This window comes from Camellia sinensis, chromosome 12 (assembly GCF_055761805.1).
Source record: "Camellia sinensis isolate YWXY chromosome 12, ASM5576180v1, whole genome shotgun sequence".
Lineage (NCBI taxonomy): Eukaryota > Viridiplantae > Streptophyta > Magnoliopsida > Ericales > Theaceae > Camellia > Camellia sinensis.
This window is the reverse complement of record NC_138972.1, coordinates 161770366-161778034: the sequence shown is the minus strand read 5'-3', so window position 1 is coordinate 161778034 and position 7669 is coordinate 161770366.

The following is a 7669-nucleotide window of genomic DNA, read 5'->3' as shown; positions in this document are numbered from 1 at the left end:
AAGCCTCAGCCATACTGAGCACAAAAAGCCTCAGCTAGATTTGGCATGAAGAACTTGGTCAGACCGAGTCACTTAAAGCCTTAGCCAGACTTAGCACAACAAGCCTCAGCCAGACTGAGCATGAAGAGCTCGGCCAGACCGAGTCACTTAAAGCCTCAGCCAGACTGAGCATGAAGAGCTTGGCCAAACCGAGTCACTTAAAGCCTTAGCCAGACTAAGCACCAAAAGTGTCAGCCAGATCGAGCATGTAGAGCTCGGCCGGACCGAGTCACTTAAAGCCTCAGCCAGATTGAGCACAAAAAGCCTCAGCCAGAGCCAAACCGAGTTACTTCAAGCCTAGGCCAGACTGAGCCACCATTGCAACTTCATGATCATAAGTATAGTGGTCATACTTAGTCAAATTCCAGTCCAACGTTTTCCAAATCAGACTGGTTCCTTGCTGGGTCGGGATTCACAAACTTCGCATATTTAACACTCTTACAAGTTAAACTTCATTTTACATTGAGTATTCCTTACAGTCACTTTGCATTGAGGTTGTCTTACATTTTAAACTTCACTTTACATTAAGTTTTCCTTACATTTTGCACTTCACAATGATTTATACACAAGCCTTATACAAGTCACCATTCTCATTCATTTCAGACGCATAAACAAAAGCAATAACATGAAAACATGACTCAAAATTTTATTTATTCACAAACTTGTACATAAGTTTATTACAACCATTCAAAAAAAAAAAAAACAACCAAAACTCTAAGTACATATTTTCTTCACTTCACTCACTCCTCTCATTCACTTGGGGCGAGATCTTCCTCTTCAATGCCCTCATCTAGGGGGGTCAGGGCCACGTCATCTTCGTCAATTCTAACACTGCTGGAGTCTATGTCTGGGAACAGCTCTTCTGCTTTACGCTTGAACATCTTCCAGCCACTGTTCCAGAATTCAGCCATTTCGTGTTTGTAAAAGTCCGACCGCTGGAAGCTCTGGATCACTTCATCTTCGCTCCTGCTCCTAGCGGTTGTCCTCGACGGACCAACCCCCCCCAGCCCCCTCTCTCGCCAAGTTGCTGGCAATAGCAGCATCGATGGCCATCTGAAAGTCAGCAGACACCTTAAATTGCTCTACTGCTGCGACGTACAGATCAGGGTATGCTGCCCTTTCAGAGGCTGCCTTGGTTTTTTCTTCCTCTAACTCTTTCTCCAACCTCCCCTTCTCCTCCATTGCCCTAGCACGCTTATCTTCCAGCTCCGTCTGCAGCCCAGCAATCTTTACGTCTGCTTCATCATTTTCTTTGATCTAATGGGCGCGCAGTTCTTCATTGCTGGTCATAGCCTCTTCAAACCGCTCGGTGGCGACCGTGCAGGCATTTTGAGTATCCCCTAGCTTCTTCTGCTCGCTAGCCAGCTGGAGCTCGAGCGAGACTACCTTGCAGCGTTCATCCTCTACCTCCAACTTGACCGCGAGCAGCTCAACATGGGCTCGAGCGGCAACATTGCGCTGCACGATCGCCAACACCTCCATCTTCTTCGCCTTTTGACCCTCCCCCAACGCCCTGGCACAAGCACTCTGCACAGCCCTCCTCCAACCCACACTCTCCCTCTTGAAATTTTCAAGTTGGGCCTCCACCTGCCCCAACTTCTCCCTCTCCCTCCTGAATTCGCCCTTCGCCACCGCCGCCTTATTCAATAGGGCTCCTGCTAAGGCAGTCGCCTCCATCTGGGCTGAGCACAACTCCTTCATCAGCTCAGCCTCAATATAACCAGCCATTGAGCGAACGGCTGCGTCTTCCACGACCCCCAAGAGGCGGTCTACAGCCATCCTGGCCTCCCTCCTTTCCCTTTCTACTCGCCCAGACACCGCAGAGACGTGGTAGAAGGCGGTCTTCAACCCAGGCCTCTCTCCATCTCCTTAGGATGCCAGACCCTCCTATGGTTGTGGCTCTTCCCTTGGCTCTACCCTTGGCTTAGCGCCGACCCCACCACTTTACATTTGCTCCCCAAGGCCAGTCGCCCCACTCTTTGCCTCTTTAGCCGCCTCCTCCAACCCCATTTCAGGGGTCCCCTCTGCCTCCCTTACCAGGGAGGTCTGCGCCGTCGTCGCCTCCTTCCTCCTCTTCAAGGCTGGCTCCTCTTCCCTCCTCCTCACTCTCCTCTTCTTCTTCACCACACCTTTCATCTCTTTGTAAGCTCTCTCCTTCAAAGGATCAACTGGGGGCGATTGTGGCCCAAATCCACCTAAGTCATTTTCCCTCAGGGGTTTAGGGCGTGGTTGGATCCTCTCCCTCGCGATCGGCTTCGGCGGTCGGTCTGCCTTGGACTCTTTGAACTTACTGGCTTTGGCGAGGATGGTCATATCCTTATCCTCTTGCGCTTTCCTTCTCGCCTCTAACTCCGCCGGTCCAAGGTCTCCACCGATCAGTTGAGGACCCAACCCTGCCGCAAACAAGGTTGACGGCTGAACAAGCTCGTCCCATCTGGCGCCCTCATTCTCCCTCTATTCCTTCACCTTCTTCATTCTCGCCTCTGCTGCTGCCCCCAGTTTTAGCTCCACAAACTTGGTGGGCACTTTCCAAACTGTGTGCACTCTAACCCCTCTGTTGGTGGACACATAGAACCACCGCGGCGTCCACCCCTTTATCGATGACGGCAACCCTGCCACCAGGCCCTTCTCTGTCATCGCCTGCAAAGTGACCCAAGTCTCTTGCTGCCCCGATGCCTTGTAGCACGCAAAAAACTCGTCCACCGTCATTTCAGCCCCCCCGTTCGCTTTCGGCCACGCACTCGCATAGGCCAGCAAGATTTTCCACGCATTGGGCATCAGTTGGCCTGGAACTACCTCCAACCGGTTCAACACGTCCACTATTATCCGGGGTAGGGGCAACCTCAAACCCCCCTTTAGCGCCTCCTCGTATAGGGCGAATTCCCCCGATCGAATATCGGATGCCTTCTCCTTTGATTCCGGCAGTCTCAACTCTATCTCTGCGGGAATCTGGTACTTCTCCCGCATACCCTCTAGCTCATTCGCGATAATGATTAACTTATCGGCCTTTGTATGCCAGTGATCTGGCTCCACCTAGCTGATTGGCGTCGGCGCCACCATCATTGTGGACGAACGAGGTCGCCCCGACGGCTCCCCTCCACTCCCCACTCACCTTTCCGTCCTGTATTGCTCCGCCAAATCCACCGCATCGTCATCCCCCAATGGATCAACCCTGGCGTTTGCAGCATCTTCTTGGGCCATTTCTGTGGTGTGTCTACGAATAGCTTCGGACACGGGCGCAAGGACATTCAAAAAATGTCGCAAGGGTGTATCACTTGCAACGAAGAAGTCTACACTTGGAATGTTTTGATTTTTCGAAAAATGGTAGGTAAAATGTATATACCAAAAGCCCAAGGCTTGCCTGTATTCCAGGGGTCACAATTAATTTTCGCCAGTTTGAAAAATTTTCAACCATCCGCTAAAACTGTCTTTTCAACACCCATAATGACCTCTCATTTCACTTTTGCCCCAACGCCTAACCTTCCCTACCACGTGTACAGCCACGATTAATTGCCCCCTTTCCCTACCCTGTCTTTTCCACTTCAAGTCACCACGTGACCCGCCGCCTCTCGAGCCCCGCACCCCGCCACCTCCCCTTTCGCGGTCGGCCCTCCCCATGGCCGGTCCCTCCACTCGGCTACCCTTCGCGGTCGGCCCTCTTCGTGGTCGGTCCCTCCACTCGGCTATCCTTCGCGGTCGGCCCTCCTTGTGGTCGGTCCCTCTACTCGGCGACCCTCCGCGGTCGGCCCTCCTCATGGTCAGTCACTCCACTCGACCACTCTTCGCGGTCGGCCCTCCTCGTGGTCGGTCCCTCCATTCGACGACCCTTCGCAGTCGGCCCTCCTCATGGTTGGTCACTCCACTCGGCCACCTTTCGTGGTCAGTCCCTCCACTCACCGACCATCCGCGGTCGGCCCTCCTCATGGTCGGTCCCTCTACTCGGCCACCCTTCGTGGCTGGCCCTCCTCATGGTTATTTCATCCACTCGGTCACTCCTATTGGTCGGCCTTCATCCTACCGGTCTCTAACAACCCTATTTTTCTTCATTATTCCCCTCGTTGGACTAAAGCTGCACATGGGAATGGGGGACTACTGACATGGGTAGACCTATAAATGCTACAGCCCACTATGAACAACCCAAACCCACCACTTAGGGCCCAATACATAATCCAATTAATGAAGCCCAGTACCGCTGAAGCACCACATAGCAATAAGAACCAATGGCATCAAGACACATGGCAAGAGAAGGGCAAGCCACATCAGCAGACAAAGATCTGCAAAGTTATTGCTACGCCACATCACTATTAATGAGGCCCCTTACAGCATTTATTGCGATAACCCCTCTCCGTCAAGACAGCACGCCCTCACCCTAAATAAGGTAAGCTACAACATAGACTTTCGGCCAAGGTGACAGATCGGAAGGGACAACGAAATGATTACCAGAGGATATAAGCAGACGTTGAAGACAAGAAGAGGGTTAAGCTTTCTATCTCTAATCTCGTTATATACTCCACTTCTCTTTCTAACTTGCTCATCGGAGGGTTCGCTGGAGGACTCCCCGTTCCCCGTTGAACTCGTGTGCAGGTCTTCCGGTGGTCTTGGTCATTCGGACATAGGCGTGAGGAGCGTGGATCAGTTCGACCCGGTTCATTGGAACGAACTGTATCATCATGTATGAACCATGATTTCTTTTTGGTTATTTTTTAATTATTTTTTCCATCCGCAAACTTTATAATTTGAATTAAGATTATTTGTTCTATGCTTATACAGAAAACTTTATGCAGTCATATGTGATCCAAGTGGACCTCTTTATTTTTGCAGCCAGGGATATGCATATGGTATGAGAAGTTTCCAGATCTCAAATTTAGAGATTTGTTTCTTACATGAGAAAGTTGTGCAGGTAACAAAAGAGAGAATATAGTCCTAGTCTAGTGGCAGACTTCTTCAATGAAAAGTATGCAAGACCGAGGAATTAGTGACTATTTAGGTTGCGTTTGATGTTTGGGATATGTCGAATTAGTGACTAATTCTTGTGACAGTGCTTGATGAAGTGTAATGCTTTGTTTAGCAATTTTTATTTTTATTTTTATTTTTTTGTATTGAGTTGCAAAATTGGAAAATGAATATGACTCATCTTTATTTTAAATGGAATTCAATTATTGTTTGATGATTTAGTGAAGTTACAAGAAAGGAAATTTGTTAATTATTGTTTCTAAGTTTTTTATTTAAAAATTAATTTTGGTTGGGTTGAATGAATTTTGTTCGATATTGGATTGAATGTTTATAAACAAAAATTGATTGTTCTAGAAATAAAATAAAAAAAAGATTTCGCAACTAAAAAATTGGTCGGCAAATTCTACACTTTTGCGACTAAAATCATTGGTCGACAATTCCTTACCTTTTGGCGACTAAATTGTTAGTCGGCGATTTCTCGACTTTTGGCGACTAATTTGTTTGGTCGTGGAATGTGACAATTAGCAACTAAGAAATTTGGTTGGGAAAATATCACTTTTCGCGACCAAAGTGTTTTAGCGACAAAATGGATTAGTCGCAGTAATTATATATTTAGCGACTAAAAATTTAATCGGCAAATCTAATTTTTCCCGACCAACAAAAATTTTAGTCGCGAATTACTTTTGCCGACCCTCAATTGGCGACCTAAGCAGCGACCAAAAAAATTGGTCGCGGATAACTTTTGCCAACTAAAAATGGGCTTTTAGCGACCAATTTTTTTGTTGGCAAATGTGTTATTTCTTGTAGTGAAATCTCAAACTATAGGGACTGTTAGTATAATTCGCCCATATTTTTATTATATTCTATATAACTATTAGTGACTTAGAATTGTTTTAAGAATTAGTTGTCCTATTTGAATCGGTAATTTTTTACCAAAGGAAAATTGGATTCTTTCATAAAATTCATGAATTTTTTTTTTTGGTGATAAAAATGATGTGGCAATATCATTATTGTAAATAAATTCATCTTCAATGATATTTTGTTTTGAAGTGAAAGATCAACAATGAATTACATCATTATGTATGAAAATTATGTATGTATTTTGAGAAATTTTACTATACACCTCTTTAGAAATGGTATACCATATGTACTTCTAGTTATGCCATTTTTTTTTTAATTATAATCAATTTTCTTATTTAGTTATGATATTATTTTAATTATGACTCATAAATTCTTTAGTTATACTTTATGTTGTGTTTGATTATGAAATTTTTTTTTTTTTTGAGTTATGACTAGAAAATTAAAATTATGTAATTTTTTTTTTAGTTATAAAGTGCATGTCCACCATAGTGTTTCTCATGTACTTTTTTGTTCGTATAATATTATTTTTTACGAAAAGGCGTATAAAAAAATAAATAAAATAAGTAACCTTTTTATAGTGACCTTTTAATGATTTCAACTTATTATCAAAACAACGTATGAACATATGAATCTGTGACAAAAATTACTCAATGGCTAACTATTTTAGTCATCGCATCTAAAGAGAAAAATGTTTTAATTGTATTTTAAATTCATTTGACGATGACTACATTTTTTTCCTTCAATGCACTTATTATTTTTATGATATATATTACATAATTTTTATCCTTCAATGCACTTATTATTTTTATGACATATATTACATAATTTTTATAGAGTTACAATAATTTATAGTTTAAAAATAAAATTATATATATATATTTTGATAATATTATATATTTTTATATTAATGATGCACATTTTGTGATTAGAAACTATTTATATAAAAAATATATAATCTATTACAAAAAGATATAATATGTATCATAAAAAATGCATAACATGTAACATAAAGAATCAATAATATAAAACACAAAAATATATACGACAAAAATGCATATCGCATGTGTACGCTCCAATGACTATTTTTCAAGTTTTGTTTACTGTGTTTGATTTTAATTTTTTGAATTTAATTTTTTAAAAATTGAGTTTTTTTTTGTATTCTTATTTTTATTTTTAGTGAATATTTTTAAAATTTTCATTTTTTTTCTTTTTTAGATACATATTACTTAGATGTATCTAAAAGTAAAATATTTATAAGAAAATATTTTAAAAAATTAATAAATACGAAAAATGTACTAAATTCTTGTATTTTTTTTTGTATTTTTGCTATTTAGTGATTTTTTTAAAAAAAAATCACAAATATTATACTTTTTAAGTATATTTATATTAGGTGTATTTAAAAATAAAAATAAAAATTGCTTAAAATATTAAAAAAATTCAGTAAAAATTTTAAAAATATGAAAAATAAAAAATTTTAATTTTTTGAAAAATGAATCTTAAAAAACCAAATCAAACAATTCAATTATATTTTACCCTTGGTAAATCTATGTGATGCTTCAATTTAAGTTTGATTAATTAAAACAGTGACCTCACTACTTTAAAGACAAATAGACAAATATTCAACCCTAAATTGTGTGGGGTAATATTTTAAAATGGGAGTAGCTTCCCTCTAGTTTTAGATTGAATTAGAGAGTGCTGGTAGGTCAATGAGATTCATCACGAGTCCCGTTTTAATAATTCGAACTGTTCAATACGTAAAACTCATTGAGTACTATATATTTATAAACAATCGCGTTGATCGGATATCGATAGCTAT